The sequence below is a fragment of the Sciurus carolinensis genome, chromosome 3, assembly GCF_902686445.1.
Source record: "Sciurus carolinensis chromosome 3, mSciCar1.2, whole genome shotgun sequence".
In the NCBI taxonomy this organism is placed as follows: Eukaryota; Metazoa; Chordata; class Mammalia; order Rodentia; family Sciuridae; genus Sciurus; species Sciurus carolinensis.
The window spans coordinates 128,691,505-128,712,459 of record NC_062215.1 but is presented as its reverse complement, the minus strand read 5'-3'; the positions used below and the strand labels follow the sequence as shown (position 1 = coordinate 128,712,459).

Sequence of the window (20,955 nt, the reverse complement as noted above, 5' to 3'; positions counted from 1 at the left end):
ATTGAACAGGTTGAATTTAAAATGGTATTGTCAGGTTGGATGCAAATGTCACCACCCATGTGGTCCATCTGTTGTGAGTTTCCGTGTCTTCCCAAAGACAAGGAGGAGAATTAGGTGATGCAGCACATTTTTTCTGTCAAAATGGAGCACAGACTTCTGCCAAGAACATGAAATGAGCATACCTTTTCTTTCTTCCCCTATGTAAAACTAAATGTTCTGGAAATTATATATACACACACACATGTATATATGTGTACATATATATATATATATACTTTTTTTGTAATACACAAATATACTCAGAAAGTTGGAAAGAAGGCCATCTAAATTGGGGACAAGCTCAAGACCCAAAGAATGTCATAGTAGTGAGTTCCTTGGATTTTCTTTTTGCCTCCTTTATCCCCAGTTTGGAGTTAAAGAAGCTAACCACCTGGAAATGTCCATAGGCTCAGCAAGAAAAGCGTGCACAAATGCTTTCTCTCTTTCTAGCCAAATAATGAAGAAATTGCCTGCCTAACAAGACAGAAAACTATTAGACAATAATGTCTCTACTCTCTACAAACACCACAGGAAAAAACTGTGGCTTCACCCTCCCCAAAGTCTCCCATAGAAGGATGGGCCAAATACAGAGTTTAGATTCTACCTTCATGAGGCCACAATGGCCTGTCCCCAAATTCCAATAAGAGTTTGGGGGTGATACCAGAGAAGGACAAGTAGAAAACTAGGACTTTTATCTCCCCCAACTTTAATGAGGTAACCTTCCCTGCAGGATAATTGGAAATCATTTGGGAAGTCAGAAGTTCTCCCCAGACAAGAGTAATCAGGTACATCTTCGTATCTTGGCTGGGGTGGTAGCTGCAGAGGCCTGATGGAGAGTTAAGATGTCCATCATTGCCCAGCAGTTCTGAGGCCACCAACATTGCAGTGCCAGTGGAGACCACGTGGCAAACCAGAATTCTCACCCCCACCCAGCAATGACAAGGAACTCTCACTTCAGGTGCAAATGAAGAGAACAAATAAGAAACGTACACTTATACCTCCATAGGCAGCCATCTTCTCCTCCCTTTCCAGGCCAAGGCAGTAGCAGAGAATGCTTGCTAAAAAGATTTAAATAATATCCAGAGTCTCAAAAATAATATGAAAACATCCAACTTTTTTAGCAAGACTAAATTGAAGAGAGAGAGAAAATTGAATTTGTAATTTTAAAACTCCCCAAAAAGAAATTTTCAAGCCCACATAATTCCACAAAAGATTCTTGCAAAACATTTAAAGAAAAGTTAACATCAATTCTATGACATCTCTCCCTGGATACAGAAAAAAAAAGAATACTTCCCAACTCATTTAATAAAGCTAACACAACCCTGACACCAGGAACACAAAAACAGTACAAAAAACTACAGACAAATACACCTCAAAGATATAGACATGAAAATCCTTAACATTTTATCAAACAGAATTTAGTTACATTTAAAAAGATTTATATGCCATGACTAAGTGGAATTTATTCCAGGGTTGCAAAAATAGTCCAATCTTCAAATATCAGTTAATGTGATCCACTATGTTAACAAGCTAAAAACAAAAAAAAAAAAACACATGATCATATCAAGTGATGTAGAAAAAATCATTTGATAAAACTCAATACTCATTCATGATAAAAACAGAAATAAGTGGAAACTTCTTCAACTTGATGTGGATCCACCAAACAAGTAGCATTATGCTTAACTGGGAAATACTGAATACTTTTCCTATACAATTGGGAATAAGATAAGAAAGTCTGATTTCACAGCTCTTATCCAAAATAGCACTATAAATTTTAGCCAGTGTAATGGACCAGGAAAATGAAATAAAAGACATACAGTTCAGAAAGAATGAAATAAAACTGTCCCTATTTATAGAGGAGTTAATTAAGTACATAAAAAATCCCTAAGTGAGCTACACAAAAACTCCAAGTGAATTCAGCATGTTTATAGAGAACAAGATAAACATACAAAAATTAACTATATTTTTATATACTATATGTACATATGTGTGTGTGTGAACCTAACAAGTTGTGCAAAATGTCCATACTATTACTATACAACACTGATGATAGAAATCAAAGAAAATCTAAATAAATGGATCAAGTATTGGATCATATGCCATGGACATACATTGGAAGATTCAACATAATATCAATTCACCCAAAACTGATATGCAAGTTTAAACAATGTCTTTCAGAATCTCAGGATTTTTATAGATATTGACAAAATTATTCTAACTTTATATGAAAAGTCAATAGAACTAAATTAGCTAAAATAATTTTATAAAAGAAGGAAGGAATGTAAGATTTCCTTAACCACTCTGGTACAGATGGCATTTTCTTAAAAAAAAAATACCCAATTTTAAGACTTGGTTTATAACAATAGCAATCAACATTGTGTGCTCTTGGTAGAAGGACAAATACCACGTGAACAGAACAGAACAGAGAAACCAGAAATAGACTTGCACTAATATGCCAACTGATTTTTGGCAAAGATGTCAAAGGAACTCAGTAAAGATAGCCTTTTCAAACAAATGGTGCCAGAGCAATTGGACGTCCATGAACAACAAAGAAGAACCTTGTAAATCTCACACTCAATACAAAGATTAACTCAAAATAGATCACATACTTAAAAATAAAATGTAAAGCTATAACCTCCGGGAAAAAAAAAACCATAGGAGAGCATCTTTTTAGATACAGGACTAAATAAAAAGTTCTTAGATTTAATGCTGAAAGTACAATATTTAAAAGAAAATCAATATATTAGACTTTAATAAATTATAAAACTTTTGCTTTGCAAAAGACCCTGGTAAGAAGATGGAAAGACAAGTTATAAAGTGGGAATGGACATTTGTAAATCACATGTCTGACAAAGGACTAGTATTTAGAATATATAAAAATTCTCAAAATTCAACCATAATATGCAAGACACATGAAGAGACATTATTCCAAATAAAATATTCATATCAATAAACACATAAAAAGACATTCATCACCATTAGTCATTAGGAGAATGGAAATTAAAAAGATAGCGAGATACCACTGTACCCATATCAAAATGCCTAAGATAAAAAATAAAGGAAGGAAGGAATAAATAAAGAAATTTGGCAACACCAAGTGCTGCTGAGGCTATGAAAATCTGAATCACTCACACACTGCTGGAAGGAATGTAAGATTTTCTTAACCACTCTGGTAGAGATGGCATTTTCTTAAAAAACTAAATAGTATACTATCACAGGACTCCACAGTTGCATTCTGGGAATTTATCCTGAAAAATTAAGAGGTATGTTTACTGGCAAATCTATACACAAATGTCTATATCAACTTTATTCAAAATAATTAAAAGGTAGACACAACCCAGATGTCTTTCTGTGGGTGAGTGCTAAAACATACCATGGTGATTCCACCCATACCATGAAATTCCACTCAGCAATAACAAGGAAGGAACTATTGACACACCACAGCCTAGATGAATCTCCAGAAAATTATGCTTAATAGGAAATAGCATTCTTGAAAATCACAAAGCTGTAGAAATAGGAAACATTAGTGATTGACAGAGAGCAGGTAGAAGTGGATGCGAGTGTGAATATAAAAGACATCCTTGTTGGTGGTAGAAATGTTCTACATCTTAACAGTGTCAATGTCATTATCCTGACTTTGATATTCGACTGCACTTTTACATGATATCACCATTAGAGAAAATTGAGTAAATGGTACCGTATAGTTTAAAAAATATTCTCATCAGGTGAAGTTGGGTAAAGAATCACAGGGTCACTCTATCATTTTTTATAACAGCTTGTGAATTTCTAATCAAATCAAATAAAAATCTACAAAACAAAAAATGTAGAACACAAGTAATGTTTAGGGTGAGCACAGAGAACAGAGTTTTCTTGAAATCAGTATTTTTTGATAGCTACATGTATTTGAAGATATAATACAAGAAGGGAGAAGATAAAATGAGAGGAAAATCATACAGTTAGAAGAAATAGGTGGAGGCCAATGTAGGGAAAGAGATTTTCAGTAACAAACAAGGAGATGTCCAATACTAGAATTGGCTACCTAGAGAAGGGAGCTTCCATGTATATGTGTATTGAAGTAGAAAAAAATGTGCACCGAATGTTCACTCTTAAGTGTGAATGCTAACACGCAATGCTCCCCAGTGGAATTTCACTGGATTAGACAAAGGGGAATGAAGGGAAGGGAGGCAGGATGGGACTAGAAAAGACAGGAGAATGAATTGAACATAACTTTCTTACGTTCATATACGAATACACCACAGTGAATCTCCATATTGTTTTCGACCATAAGAATGGGATCCTAAACAGAATAAGTTATATTTGTGTATATATAATATGTCAAAATATGCTTTACTGTCATATATATCTAAAAAGAACAAATTTAAGAAAAGAATATTTTAAAAATGTCAAAACTCAGTACTACATTTGGATGAGGTTGGACCTCACCAGGGAATCACAAATTCAAATGTCACGGAAGCTAGATAATGAACTACTGAAGCACACTGGAAGAAAAAGTAAAGAGGTGATAAGGTGCAACGGGGTTATGGAGAACTGGAAAGGCCATCCGACACTCAGTGGTGGGTGACTGTTGCCTAATAAAGACGCTGACCTGGTGAAGCTAATCTTCACATATTTAAGACACGTTGGAAATTCAGATTTTTATATGAAATTTGCCAACAACGAAAATGTCTTCAACAGATTGTCTCTTATGCACAAATACTATGAGATCTAAAACTGTGTAGTCCAAGTAAAACTCATCTATAATTTATCCTATTGTTTTCAATTCTACTATTTTAAATGAATAATGAACAATGGTTTCTATCATTGCATCCCTGTATTGTTGATTTCCAGAAAAACTTTTATAGTGACATGCCTTCACAGGTTGCTGTTTCCATGAAAACATCTTAAGAGTGCACATCTCATTTGCTGCTATTTGTTTTTGATATCAAGTTTGCAGTTAGAGCAATCTCTTTCAAGCCCTGCATATGTCTCTCCTTCACACCTCCATACCACTATACTCTGGTTTTTGAAGGTCATTTATATAAGCTTTAATTTTCTTAAAAAATAAATCATCTTTACCACATATTCAGTCAAATATCAATGTGTTACCCTCTTTGTTCAAATTCCCTTCATGAGAGCATGTCTTTTTTTACTGGCATGATTGAAACTCTTGAGGGAAAGCATCAAGTCTTGTTTTGTTTTTCTGTCCTTCTATTATAGCTCACCACAGTTTGCCTCACAAAATAAGGGCTCAAACATAGCAGGGTGGGCTGAGGATATAGTTCAGTTGGTAGAGTGCTAGAGTGCTCACCTTGCATGCATAAGGTCCCGGGTTCAATCCCCAGCACCACCAAAAAAATAAAAAAATAAAAATAAAGCTAGGTCACAAAGACTTACTGATCAGCTGACCTTGTGTCAAGTAATATAATTTGATATATTCCTAGCCTAAATGGGGAAAGTTAGGACAAGTGGGCCAGAAGATTGGTTCAGTTCTCTCTCTAGACTCCACGTCAGCAGCATCACAGCCTCCTAGCTTGTCAACAGTTCTCTCCCTTTTGAATTTTCAGCATGATTAGTGTTTCCCCAGGAGTCCTCAGGAGCTCTCCAACAGGCTTGGTTAAGGATATCTGTTTACTGCTTTGAATTTCAAAAAGAAATAGAGAAAACAATCAAACTCTCTCTGTGTAACTGTGGCCTTGGGAGGAATTTGCATTGTAGGGCAACTTGGATGGAATTGATCAACCAAGCAGGGGAAGGCAAAGGCACATATTCATTATTTTTCTTTCAATTTCAAGTAGTTGTATTGATGTCTACAATGTCTGTGGTAATTTGAGTGTCCTGTGGCAGACAGGGTTTCTATGGATCAGGTGGAGTAATTGAAAATATGACAGGTAGGCATCTGACAACAGAGATAAGTAACAAACCTTAAGCTAACAAGATTTTTAACTTTCCACTTAACCTTAGAAACTGAGATTTTGAACTGTGAAAATACTTTATGGTTTAATGAACACAAAATTGCCAGAATTCAGATAATTTTATTCTAGAAAGGGAAACACACACACACACACACACACACACACACACCCTCTTTGCCCATCAAAAAAGGTTAAAGGGTCATCTGCAGGTCTCTGACAATCATAGTACTCTTAAAACAAGTAGCAAAAGATAAAGTTCACTATAATCGATCAATATATCTCAAGATAATTAGAAGAGAGGGATGTGGATGTACTCACCATAAAGAAACAGAAAGTCAAGGCGATAGATAAATTATTACACTGAGTTAATTCCCAATGTCTACCTGAATAGAAATAATCATATTACACCTCAGAGATATGTACACATATTAGGTCAATTTAAATTATTTTTTAAATTCTTAAATCTATCCTTAAGAATGTTTACTTCCACAAGAAGGAGTCTGAGAAGCAAAGCTCACTTTCAAAATTCCCTGTGTGCCAAGGGTAAAGAGGTGATAAGGTGCTGTGCTCTGGGCACTGGGTGGCACAGGGCTCCTGACTTTGCAGGCAGCAGCCTTCCTTTCATATTTTCCACAACTGGTTGGGTTGTGTTCTGCCTCTCTCCCGGGAAGTTTCCTTTCCTTTAACTTTTTCTTTGAGTCTATCCAACTTCACACTTAGGACATTAACACTTACTTCCTTCACCCAAACTGTTGTTTCTTTTTTTCTTTTCCACTGATGTGGTAACTGTTATTGGCCTTATTGAATGTGTTGTTTTGTTGAAAGAAAAAAGAAAGAAAGACTGAAAAAGGCTTGTACCCTACTGAGTATTTCAGCTTTAAAACTCAGTTCTGAGGGGCACTGGGAATGGTTGATCAGAATTCCCGGTGTGACAGAACGTAAACCTCAGTACTAGAAGAGTCTTCTCAGATCCTGAAATGCCACAGAGCAGTACAAAGGAGAGAGATGTGCTCCCAGTATTTCATGTCACCTTTTAGTCCTGAAATAACAGAGGTTACCAAACGATAGACAATCTTTCAAAGTACAGTTTCTGTGCTAACTTTCAGCGTTAGATCTAACTTCAATGAGAGCAGTAGCAACGGTGTTACTTAGGCTTTTTATTTTTTTCAATCTATAACAAAAAGACAGGCAGTTTCTTGTTTACCTGAATTACTAGATCAACTTCTTAACTGGTCACCTCCTCTGGTCTTACTTCCCCCACCTGCTCCAGTGTATACTCCAGATCAACCAGGGCATGGGGAAACTCCTCTACTCAAAACTGCAAGGGCTCTGCCTTTCAATCAGGAGCAGAGTCCACATTATGTACTATCTTTCTTTTAACCCACTCACCTCCTTACTGTGTGGATCTCATCTGCCACTCCCTCAGCCCTCCCTCTACTCCAGCCACAGCAGTCCTTTCATTGTGCCTAGTATACCAGGCAAGCTCTTAAAGATATCCTGAAAAGAAAGAAAAATCACGTACATAATTTTAATGAAATAATTGCAATTCACAATCACTGGAGAATCAAAAACTATATATTTTGTGAATTTAAATTCACGAAGTTCCCCACCCCAAGATTCATGGAAGAATCTCAATATCCATAGAATAAAGGTAAGCTGTAAAGTCCCAGGTGAATTACACCTAGCAAGTGAATTGAACAATTGAAGAGTATTTTTTAATTGCCTGCATCTAGAAAATCAGACCCACCTGCCCTCTCAGGTAAATTATCAGATTTTGTTTGGTTTGGTTTGGTTTTTTGTTTTTGGCAAGATGTTCTGGTTTGGATCCTAGACCCATGTCCTTGACTCATGTTTGCTGGTCCCTTGAGATGCATTTTGGCTCTTGTTTTCTAATCTCCTTGTTCTCTGTGTCTCTTGACTATGCAGACTTGGGCCCCCAACTTATTTCTTGAGGTTGGCTGATTTTCCAAATCTTGACTGAAGCATGGATCCAGAGGTGCATCACCTAGAATTCAGAAATGCTTCTTGAGCAGTTGTGGCAAGTGCAGTCAGCAGACAGCCTCCATCAGCCCCTTCTAGGACTACCTCAGCTTCAAAGTGCTGTCTGGTCAAATCCTTCCTTGGAGCAGCATGCATCCAGCAATGGCTCAGTGATGGACCCTCAAAGGAGCAGTACTTGATCCAGAGCTCCCTGCTAGCTGCCATTGCTAGCCATTTATCACAATCCAGCTTCTCCATTCTTATCTCCACCTTTTTTGTTTTGTTTTGTTTTTTGTTTGTTTACAGATTCTAATTCCTAATGAACATCTTTTATTCCCCAATATCATTATCTGCTTTAGAGAACTCATCTGACAACAACCTCCAGCATGCCTAACAGAAATGTCAAACTTGAGAAACTTGAAAATATAGGAAACAAGTAGAATAAATGTGAGCAACACTGATACTTAAGAGATGGACCTACCCCTGAGGAAATGCTCAGAACAGTAAGGCGTCCCGGTTATACTATGTATTCTTGATGTCAGATAATAAAATAAAGAAAGCTACTTTGCTTTCTTAAGACATTAAACTAAAAATCTCTTCTAGCTCACTCTCTGGAAAATCTCCATTTTAAATTGGTAATTTACAAAAGAAATAAAAACATCAATTCTGGAGAAATGATCAAAATCTAGTTTAGGCTCTGAATGAGCATCTGGGAGATCTGAATCACTATATCATAGAATTTGTAAGAATTTCATAAAATCTGCATATTAACAACTTCCATGTGTCAGAAATTCACCTTCAGGTGTCTATATCCCTGAGTTTTAAAATATTTTTAGAATCGAGTGGGTTCTTTTTATTGTGAGATATAATAAACTTACTGTTAATATCTCTGCTGCTGGTTGGTATTACCATGTGTGGGCTGAAATAATTCACCCCTACTTTATTGTGATATTTCCTTATTTTTTCAAGGTAAGACCGTTTTTAATTCAATGCATCTAATACCTAGGAAACACCTTAACTAGATCCAAAACCAAAGGCATAGGGCTTCTCTCCCTCTGCCTGAGGGTGCATAGAGTCAGCACCTTCCAAATCCCCTCTAGTCACCATGTGATGCTCTGAGTGGCTGATTTCTGTGCCAAGTTCATTCGGTTGGCCCCCTGTGAGTGGTTCTGAATTCCAAAGGCTGCTTGTTTGAAAATTCATGAGCTTCTCAATGATGCAGTTCCATTTTTGGCTGCCCCACTGCTCAGTTAGTTCAGACAACAAGCTGCTTAGGGAAGGATAATTTTTCCCTTTAGCTGCCAAAACCTACAGGGGGGTTGGTATTTTACTGTTACTGTGGAATTTTCAGAAGTTTGGAAAACAGAGGATTTTATTTTTTGTTTTGTTTTGATATAGGACATTTTGACAATGGCTTTGGCAGTGATACAAAAATCTCCATGCTTGTAAACCAGAATAACATTTGCAGCCATCTGGCTTCCATGTAGCACCCTCTGAGTGGGATAGATATAAAAACTGTTAGCAATTAAGAGGTTTAAAATGACTTTTCCATTAGTTTCTGAAATGAACTATCCCATAATAAAGATATGAGGCAGTGAAGGAGTTGCTAAGGCTCTGTTAGCACACTTCTCACCGTGATAATTGTCTGACACCTCCCTGATTTCTTAATTTCTCAGTTTCCCTCCACTATCATCACCACCATTCACCCAGATTTCTGAACTCAAATTTTTCCTAAATATAACATCCTCAATTGTGCAAAACTAACTCGGGCTCAATTCCAAGGAATGTAGGGAAATTTTTAAAAACCACATAACAGGAATCGTTGCCTTCTACCTTTGCATTCCAAGGCTTGATCTTTATATGAGAGATACTAGATATTTTATTTTAGGGAGATTTTTAAACAACAAATCACAGATGAAGTTTTTGATTCTTGAAATACTGGAAAGACATAGTTCCTTTAAATCAGCACCTATACCTTTTGATCTCTTTAAAATTGCCCAAAGTTATTTGTTATGATAATCTGGACATACCAAAATAAATGCATTGCACTTCCAACTTGGTCTCTTATCAATTTCCAGTACAAGAATCAGAAGCCAAAGTTATTCACTGTCCTAGAAATAAATTTGAAGAAATTATGCTACTGTGATGAAAGAGTAAACATGAGAGAGTTTGGGAAGAGGTTTCTATTTTTCCCTATTTAACTTTCCCCCAGAATCCTTTCCCACCTACCTAAAAGCATGATCTACTAGTAATCTGCAAAAGAAGCTTTGTACTGTCACTTATTTTGCACTTTTCACAGAGTAACATATTTTCATCCAAGACTCTCAGAGATTTCTCACTTAAGCTGTCAAGTTTAGAAAATCCAGAGCAAGAAGAAATCAGACAGGAATTTTTCCCAAACAGATTAGCATGTTGAAGGAAAATGATGTAAATAGTAGAGTCACTGGCAACATGAATTTCCCCTATGCTTGAGCACGTTTTGCAGCACAGCTAAGCCATTAAGAAGTGATGGTTTCATGCACTTGGACCAGTGATTTATGAAGTTGTTTCCTGATTTAATAGAGTGCTAGAAAGGATTGTTGTTATACCAACTAAAAAGAATCATAAAATGGTAATGAATGTTATGAAACTTCATGAATATTTCATCTGAAGGCAGGCTATCAGATTTATTTTAAGGTTAAAGAGCACATAGACCATAAATCAAGTCCAAGATGTAGTTGCTTGAAGTTCATAGTTGGCGAGAACTATTTACATGTTAGGCAAGGCTAACTGAGGGTGTTTATTACTTCGGTCACATGTTATAACCCACTTAACTTAAGATGGGGAGTGGAATCAGTTTTAAAATAAATCACTTTTAAAAGGATCAGTAAAGTTTTCTAGGGAGGACTAGAAATGTTTTTTAGAAACAAAATTGACTTTATTAACATTTTCTCATTGACATTACTAAGTATTCAAAATTATAATCAATATTCAGTAAAAAAAATCACAAGGCAATTACGGTACCATAAAATGGGATAATGAGCATAGCTTATTATTTAGCTGTGAATATTGCGTATAAACATCATTTACATTAAATGTTTAATATATCACCAGTTTCAAAGCAATTTCTCATTTGAAAGTTATCATTAACTTGAAATTTACTACTTGTTTTGTTCAATTAGTATATTTTATTTCTTCAGTAGGACCTCAGAAAATTATTCTAACCCAATCTACATAAATGACATAGAAGTGAAAATTATGAAATTTTTCTCCTAGTTTTACTGTTTAGAGATGAAGTGTCCCCCAAATCTCATGTGTGAGATAATGCACAAATGTTCATAGGTGAAATGATTAGATTATGAGAGGTTTGAACTAATTAGCAGATTAATCCACTGAAACAGATTAACTGGGTAGTAACTGTAGGCAGATAGGGTAGGGCTGGAGGTAGAAGGTCACGGGGTGTGTGCCTTTAGGTTTCTACTTTGTTTCTGGGGAGCGGGGCTTTCTCTCTGCTTCCTGGTTGCCATGTCCTGAGCTGCTCTCCTTCCCTTCTTTCCACCATGAGGTTCTGTCTCACCTCAGGTCCAGAGCTATGGAGATGGCTGACCATGAACTGAATCTCTGAAATCATGAACCAAAATAAACTTTTTCTCCTCTAAGTTTTTCTTGTCAGGTCTTTTGGTCACAGCAACAAAAAGCTGACTAAAACACTTAACTTGGCAGCTAAGAGCGAGCCCATTAATTCCTCCAGATTAAGTTTTTCTCCTTTCTTATGTTTGGCAAAGTTTAAAAAATGTGTGTTTAAATGCGGAGAAAAGCTTTTGGCAATTTTTTTTTTTTTATCTGCCAGTGGAAAATAAAATCTAAGTGCACATTCATTTATTCGATTAGTCACTTAGTATTTGGAGTGCTTACTATGTGTCAGGTCCTTGGTGAGTGATGGGGACAAAATGATAGATAAGTAAAACATGTTCTCTACTATGTAGAACATTTTACTTCAAGAGAGGACATAAATAAGTAAATGAGCAATTATATGAAGTGCGATGGCTGACATAATAAGGGCTATATGAGCACAGGGATGGAAACTTGCCCTGGAATGTAGGTCAAGGATGGCATCTTGGAGAAAACCATGTCTAAGGCCAAAGCTACCTGAACGATGAGCAGAGCCATGGGGAATTAAGGTGCAGACCAAGAGGGAAAAACCCCTTGATACACCAGAGGAACTGAGAGAAGCTTGCACTGGTTGAACTGTGTTGAATATGTGGTGCTGACTGTAAATATGAGGAGGGAAACAAGGAAGGTATAGCAGGCCTAGGAACCCTCAAGGAACTTGGGTCCTACCTCAGGGCAATGAAATTCACTGGAGGGTCATCAGCAATGGAACAGCATAAGTAGATTCCCATTTTATCCTGTTTAATGTCACATCCCTTACTTGGCAGAAAAATCATTGTATACTTCTATACTTGGTATTAAAATGAAAAAAGTCAAGAATTTTATCAGATGTAAGTCAGTGAATGATGGACTTTAAAGTAATTTTCCAAAGAGAGTGAAGGGAAAATCAGATCATTTATGTAGAAAATGTTGAACATCACCAATGCTCTGAATGGGAGAAAGAGAGGGATCAAATAGATATACTTCCCTAGAAATAAAGTCAGATTGGAGTTCATTACCCTAAAGAATTTCCTGATAAAAATGGAGATTCACCAAAGTTAGGTCATGAGATCTCTTTATGAAGGTCTTAAAAATAAAAAATAAAAAAATTATTCTTCATTTTAAAGAAAAAAAAGTAGTTTATATTCTAAAGAAATCATTTCCCAAAGAAGGTGTACTTCCACATTTCAACATCATCATTTAGTTCACTGCTTAGCAAATGTAGTTTTGAAATAATAACTAATGTTGATTAAGGAGGTACAATATTCCAGTGCCTGTCTTAAGTCATTTAAATGTATTAGCTTATTTAATCCTCATTTAAAAATATACTCAGTAAATAATATAATCATCCCTATCTTACAGATGAAGTAATAAGATACAGAGAGTCAGACAATTTGTCATAGTTAGACAGCCAGAGAGTTGCAGAGCTGGGATTGACAATGATGTGTTCCACTGTTCTCTGTCATGGTATACTACACAGTTTACACAGATTTTATAGTTACAGTCATTGGAAGTATAAGTGAAAATTACAATTGAAAAGGACAAACTTCTACCATTTATCCTTGAATACTGTTTTATCTATTTATGAGGAAGTTCACATCTAGAAGAGGGAGAAAATTCCAATTTTATTTTCTGCAAGGCAAACACACTTTTGCAGATTTGGCACTCAGATCAAGGCATTTACTCACTGATTACTGAGGAATAAACTTGATATTCTTTTTGTGGTCTTATTGTGGTACTCACATAAAGTAAGTGCACCCAACACATGAGATCACCTCTTGTGGGATCATCTTAAAACTTTGCTTCACAGAAAATACATTAAACTGAACTGTCACCAACATTAGCCTAATGTCACATCTTTCATTCAAAATGGAAATTGTGTTTTTAATCTCTTCAATGTAAAGCTCCACATGAAAACACCCTACATATTTAAGCCAAGGTATAAGGAATAATAGGAAAACTTTCCTCATACAGAGGGTCATTTCTTCAATTTTCTGACCGGCTCCACCCTCAAGAACAAGGAGAGCACTGGATGACAAAAGGTTTACAGCAGAAACAGATTTATACTCAGAATCAGTTTTCTCTGTTTTCATTCATTTTGAATGAACACAAAGAATAATCTTGCTGCTATTACAAATGCAGCAAACTGAGCCATTAAATCGACAGTGTGATCTATCCCACTTCACACTGCTTTATAAGCAAAATGTATCATTCCTGGGAGCTTTCTCCTGGTTAAATAATTGTGAGAAATATATCTCTTGCCATTACTTTTATTGATAAAACACAGCATGTCATCTTAATTTATCCTTGCACTGCTCTATTTTATCATCTACCCTGCGATTGGGATTCTGATCACCCTGCGTTCTGCTGTCAGATTGAAAGCCTCTGTCTACTCATCTGTTATTTTTCACAAATCCAAGCTCCAGTGTAACATCTGTTTTCTCACTGACTCTTCACCAGAAACTCAGATTCCAGAAAGCAATAACCTCAGGGTTCCCTTAGGCCCTTGAGGGTTCCTGCTATGCTAATGCTTGAAGCTACCTAACAGAATTAATGGGCAAGGTCCTGTTATTCTATTCTCACTTTTCAGTCTAATTTGGGACATATAATCTTGGTGGAATAATAAAATGTTTTACTCATTTTTTTAAAGTTAGTCATCACTTGTTTTAGAAGTGATGGAAACTTTAACTCCATATCATAAACTTTATAGCAATAAAGTTACATTCTTTTTTTTTCAATTGATGCCCAGCTATGCTCATTTCTTATTTTAATCTCAGAACACAAAGAACATTTGTTGTTCATCTCATATATTTTTATGAAGTTTCCTTTTTTAATAACAACAGATAATTATTGACAATTTCTACTCTAAAATTGGCATCTATTTGAATATCATTTCTTGACGAAATTTAGTGAAAATTAATTTATCCACTTAGTTAAAATTACTGAGAAGAGATAATGAATGAATACTAATCAGAAGTTGATTTTGATCATAATACAAGTGGAAGAAATATAGAACCTGAAGAGTCTGTAGATGTTAATAATTTTTACAGTTAGTCATAATTTGTACCAAAAGCCAGCCACATAAACTTGTACATATGCAGGTTGAGTATCTCTTTTTCAAAATGCTCATGGCCAGAAGCATTTTGGATTTGGGATTCGGGAATATTTGCAGATATATAATGAGATATCTTGGGGATGGACCCCAAGTGGGAACACAAAATTTATTTATGTTTCATATATGCATTATACACAGTCTGAAGGTAATTCAACACTCTCAGTGCATCTGTGTTGTGACTGCAACCTGTCACATAAAGTCAGGTGTAAAATTTTCCACTTATGGCATCATATCAACACTCAAAACATTTCAGATTTCAGATTTTAGGATTAGAGATTGTTTTAGTCAACTTTTTCACAAATGTGACTAAATGATCTGACCAACACAATTATACAGGAGGAAAGGTTTATTTGAGGGCTCACGGTTTCAGAGGTCTTAGTCCATAGAAGGCTAGCTTCATTCCTCCGGGCTCAAGGTGAGACAGAATATCATGGTGGAAGAGTGTGGCAGAGGGAATAAGTTCACATCATCAGGAAACAGAGAGATTCCACTCACCAGACACAAATATATATATATATATATATATCCCAAAGCCACAACCCAATTTCTACCTCCTTCAGTCATACCCTACTTGCCTCCAGTTACCACCCAGTTAATCCAATCAGTAATCAATTCACTGATTAGGTTAAGACTCTCAAAACCCAATTATTTCTCCACTGAACCTTCTTACATTGTCTCACATGTGAGCTTCTGAGAGACACCTCACATCCAAACCGTAACAGAGATGTTTAACTTATATGCTTTTAAACATATTTACATATCTGTATACCATGTTAATAGAACTTTAAAATCAATATCAGAAGCAATGAGTTGCCTACTGTTTCATTATCCTTTTCTGTAAAATCATCCACCCAAAATACAGTGGCTTAAAATAATGATTTGTTATTTTTCATGATCTATCAGTTTATTAGGACTTGACTCGGAAGTTCTTCCTTTACTCAGCTACATTCAACTGTTGGTTAAGCTTGACCAAAAAAATCCAAAAAGGTTTAACATATATGCCTAGCACTTGGTACTCTTCCACCTGGCTCCGCCACATGCCTAACCTAAACTCCCTCATATCAAGGTGGTTCAAGATAGTCAGAGTGTTACACAGCAGCCATCTTTAAGAGAAAGATCACGGAAATTACCAAAGGGCTTGAGGGCTGGGTCTGGAATTGGCATAGCATCACTTGAGCTGCATTTGTCTGGACAAAGCAAGTCACAGGATCTGCTCAAGTTCAGGAGGAAGGGAAATAGACTTCCTTATTTATAAAGCAACTTGAATGCCAAGGATAGAAATAAATCAACATACATCTTTGGAAACTATCTAGCATACCTAAATTTAAATTTCAAATCAGAGGTACTCTTAATGTTCATTATACTAGATAATCCTACCTTATTTTTTCAAGAGCATTGGCATGTCTAAGTCAAAGGTAACTTTGTGTGTTTGTGAATGAAGATTAATCTGCCTGTGACGCTCTCCCAGACATTTACTAATCTGAACATTGAAACTGACGCTCAGATTTCATCTTTCCCTCACTAAGCTTCCAATTTTCACTATTCTTCATTATTTTAAATTTTCCCCTTGGACGCTACTTGAAACCAAGTGGAAAATGAAAACTGAAAGCAAGCTTTTAATGTGTTTACACATATGACCCACTCAATCTCATCAAACACGTTCATCCATCCAAAAGGGCATCAGGGACAACCAGATGAGAAGTTGCTAGGCATTGTTTCTCTCCATCCATCTCTGTCCATCTTGTTCAGACAAAGTATCTCTATTTTCTGTTGATCCAAACCAATGGTTTCCCCTATTGACAAGAGTAACTAAGAGATGACTTCACATTTTTAGCAAGAGTTTAGTAAACAGTAGTTACAAAATATCATTTCAAATATACCAAAAACAGTTATCTCAATTCCTTTGTTTGAAAATTCTTCATGATCCCAATATATACTAGGCATTGGTAACATAAAGGTAAATTTTCTCCTTTTCAAACTTTCAGAAAGCTAAGAAGACACAAAATACTTTCCGAGATTTCTAGCATTTTTAATCATCAATGTAATGATAAGACAAAATAAGTCCTGTAGAATGTAACAACAAAACTAAATGCCCACTAATCAAAGTTTCTGTTCATAGTTCTTACAGTATCTTCAAGTGAGATTAAACCAAGAAAAACCTGCTATGTTAGAGACATAAGGACATTTAACAATAAAAGACTTATAAAGCAGACAGAAGGATGTCTGTAATAGTTTTTTGGTTGTTTGTTTGTTTATTTGCCAATCAGAGATTTAAGAGACCTCACACTGAAAATCAGTTCCTACAAGGCAGGGATGATATTTGTAGGATTTGGCTTATTGAGTCTTTCAATACCTATTTTTTGAGCAACTACTGTGTACCAGGTTGGTGCTGAGTGTACAATGCAAAGCAGAGAAGATGCAATCTCTGCTTGCACAAAGCCTCCTATAAGGTGGCAAATGCAGACACACATACACACACACACACACAGCTACCACCCAGTGAGGAGTGAGGAGGCTCAAGTCCCTAAGAACACACCATAGGATCCCTAACTCAGAGACAGGTCAGGAATAGTCTCAATAGAAAAGGGCTAGCAGAAGTAGGTGACATGAGTGTTTGAGGGTGGAAAAGGAGAATGTTCCAGGCAAAGGGAATAGAATGTGCATAGACCCAGAGTTAGAGAGGATGTTCTCTTCTGGAGATGGAATACCCTTTAGTTTGGTGGGAGCCCTACTGAGAAGGAGCTGTGGAATGAGAATTCAGCCTCAGCAGGAGTGCCATTGCATCCCAGGGAGGGGGAAAGGAGAATTTGGGTTATATATAAACCCATTTACATCCCTACTCTTAAGATTTCCATTTATAGAATTATCAGGTGTATTTTTGGCTTTTAACACAAATATATATGTGTTTGAGCATATCATACATATTTTTAAATGGGGAAAAAATACATCAACATGTTAACCAGATGATTTTTATCTAAATTTGCTACTTTGTACTTTTTTTTAACTTTCAAAATGTTATACAATACTATGCACAAATATATTTAACAGAAAAAAAAAGTATTGTTAAAATGTAACAGCTTCTGGATATAACTAAAAATGATATGCTTCCAAATCTTTTTATACTTTCTCTATTTCTAAGGGACATTTTCCATGCAAGTATGTTTTCTGTTTTTTAATAATAAGTGCTTTGTATTTGGAAGATAAGTCCGATGAATTTAATAACTTTAGAAATGAATCCTTTATAAGAACAAATGCAATATTAAGAAATACAAAAAAGGTTAGCTATAGTGGCACATGGCAGTACTTACAGCTACTTGGGAGACTGCAGCAGGAGGATCACATGTTCATGGGCAACTTAGATGCCATCCCATAATAAAAATTAAAAGGCCCCGGATGTAGCTCAGTGGCAAAGTGCTTACCTAGCATGCACAAGACCCGGGGTTTGATCTCTAATACCACCACTAAAAAAGAAAAGAAATACAAAAATATAAAGTCATCCCTCAGTATCCAGAAGATTGGTTCCAGGACCCCTGAGAATATCAAAATCTGCACAGGCTCAAGTCTCTTATATAAAGTGGCAGAGTATTTGCATATGAACTATGCACACCTTGCCACAGACTTTTATCATTACTGATAAGCATATAATATCTAATATGATGCAGAGTTGTCACCTCATATTATTTAGAAAATAATGACACAGAAAAAGGTCTATACTTGTTCTGTACAGACACTTTTTTCCTAAATATTTTCAGCCCATGGTTGTTTGAATCTGTGGATTGGGGAATCCAAGTATATGAAGGGCCAAGGTTATATATTTTAAAAGGATCCCAATTCACAGAACATAATCCTTAAGCCCTGTATATGTGTTCTGTATGTTATAGACATGATATACATTACATATATATATATATATATATGATTTTAATCCAATATAGTCCAAATAGTATTGAACATGCTATCAATACCCTGAAATTTGCATTTCTATAAGAAGGGCCTCTAAGTTTCTATAAGACATGAATTTGAAGTTAACATCTTCCTGATTCTAACTGGCCTTGCTCAATTTTTTCTTTGTTGATTACTCCACGCATTATTTTCCCCACTTTGTGTAAACTGTTTATTAAGCCCAAATCCACAAGCCCATCATGTGGTTCGGAATATAAGCATTGAGGAGATTGACAAGACAAATCCTTTTTTAACCTTGTGTGTATGGGTGAGGTCACAGAAGATGCACACAGAATAAATGCATATAGTGACGACAGCAATAAAGAGGGCAAGAGTGATGGTGCATCCTCAAAAAGTAATAAAAATAAAAGTGCTTTGTCCTCCCAGTTCCATTTCTCAGAGCTGAGTTTAGGCTATTTTCCATATTTCCAGACCTGACTGTCTGCATGGAAAATGAATGATCAGGTTCTCAGCTCACTCACAGACCTTCAGAAGCCCCTGGCATATTCAGAACATCAAAATTCATAACTTAATTTGTTTACTTTAAAGAAACTCTCACTTGGTTATCAAACATGAAGTGTCTTAGAGCTAAGATTAAAAAAATAAAAACGTAACATGTCTGAATTATTAATTATCAGTTTACAGTTTAAGTCTTCACTTGGCAAAACAATTCACTTTTCAAAGATTGTTGTAATGAGTCTTGGGCACAGCTAGAGCAAACATTTGTGTTTGTAGCAAATCTGGCTATTTCCACATATGCTCACTGTGACTTTAGGAACAGAGCCATCCGGGAGAATGGAGGGCCAGCAGTCATTCGCATTGTGTGCTGATAAAACCAATTCAGTTTGGTGGGCTAGCTGTGTCAAAAGGAACTAATATTAATATTTATAGCTTGCCCTTCTCCTGCCCTAAATCTACTCAAGATGTCATCATATTTATCTTCAAGCTATTCTTATAAGGAACACAGGTACCAATTTAAAAAAAAAAAATAAGGTTTCTGTAACCCTAACTTTTAGTATAGTCTGGTTCCAAGTCAGGAAAAAAAAAAGAGAGAGATACTTGAAGTTCCCCAACTGACATACCCTGATTGGAAAAAGAAATGATGTTCTCACTATGTATTTCTGTACAGTTGCCCCCAAAATCAAAAGTGCAACCTACAGGTTGAAGAAAGGAAAAAGGATGGCCAAATCTAAATAGACTGATTAAATCTGCAATCTGCACCACAATCATCTTCTCCCAGAATCGGACACCTTGATCCAGTCCTTTAGAGGGAGACAATGAGGTCACAGCTCAAGGCCCATGGGGTACCGGGAGAAACTGAAGGAGCCTGGGGATGGACTTTACTATTTCCCTGCCTAAGCAGACCATCACACAAACCTTGTTGGGAGCAGTACAATCCACAAGTGGTAGAATACATCTGCTTTATGGTGATTCTAATGTATCTTAACTCTTTGTAGTCAAGGAATGCTTCTTAGTAATTAAAATTCCACATACATATGCATACTGACTTGAATGCCATTCCTACAAATTGAAAACTGAATGACTCCTAAGACATCCTCCTTCTTTCCTAATTTTCCGAACTAAATATATTTTGTTCCTTTGTGAAAATCTTCACAATCATTTCTCAAACAGTCATATTTTATGTTCATCAACCCACTCACTTTCAAGAAACAGAACAGGCACAGGGTCCACAGGAAGTGAACTCAGATATTTTCTGATTGAGAGTGGCAATCTCCATCTGGTCATGAGAACCACTGGTAGTTAGAGAGAGGCAGCCTGGAAATTATAAAATAACAGATTGACTATTCCAAATAACAGACTGAAGAGAAATATAAATAATATACACAAGAGACATGAGTTATAGAAGACTCTCACATTTTTGTGTGCCTCAGAATCACCTGATGCAATTATAAAAAATGCCATTTCCAGAACCCCTATCCGCAGTGATAGATCCTAGGAATCTGCATTTTTAGGTAGCACCAATGTAGTTCTGAAACAATTGATCGGTGGTCTATACTTTGAGAAGCGTGAAGTCAAAGTATGTATTCTACTCCTAAGAAAATCAGTAATAGTCTTTATTTTATTTTATTTTGGTACTGGGAATTGAACCCAAGGGCACTCAAAAACTGAGCCACACACCCAGTCTTTTTTATATTTTATTTAGAACAGGGTCTTGCCAAGTTGCTTAGAGCCTTGCTAAATTGCTCAGACTGGCTTTGAACTTGAGATCCTCCTGCCTCAGCCTCTCAAGCCACTTGGATTACAGGCATGTACCACTGTGCCCAATAATAACAGTAATTTAAAGTAGTCATTCAACTACTACATTCTACCACCAGG

The 20,955-nt window shown here is 36.1% G+C and overlaps 1 pseudogene; it reads right to left on the bottom strand.

The window, feature by feature from the left end:
• Positions 1 to 8,945: 8,945 nt before the first annotated feature.
• The window catches only part of LOC124979490 (14-3-3 protein theta-like), a 69,818-nt pseudogene continuing 57,808 nt past the window's right edge, over positions 8,946 to 20,955 (bottom strand).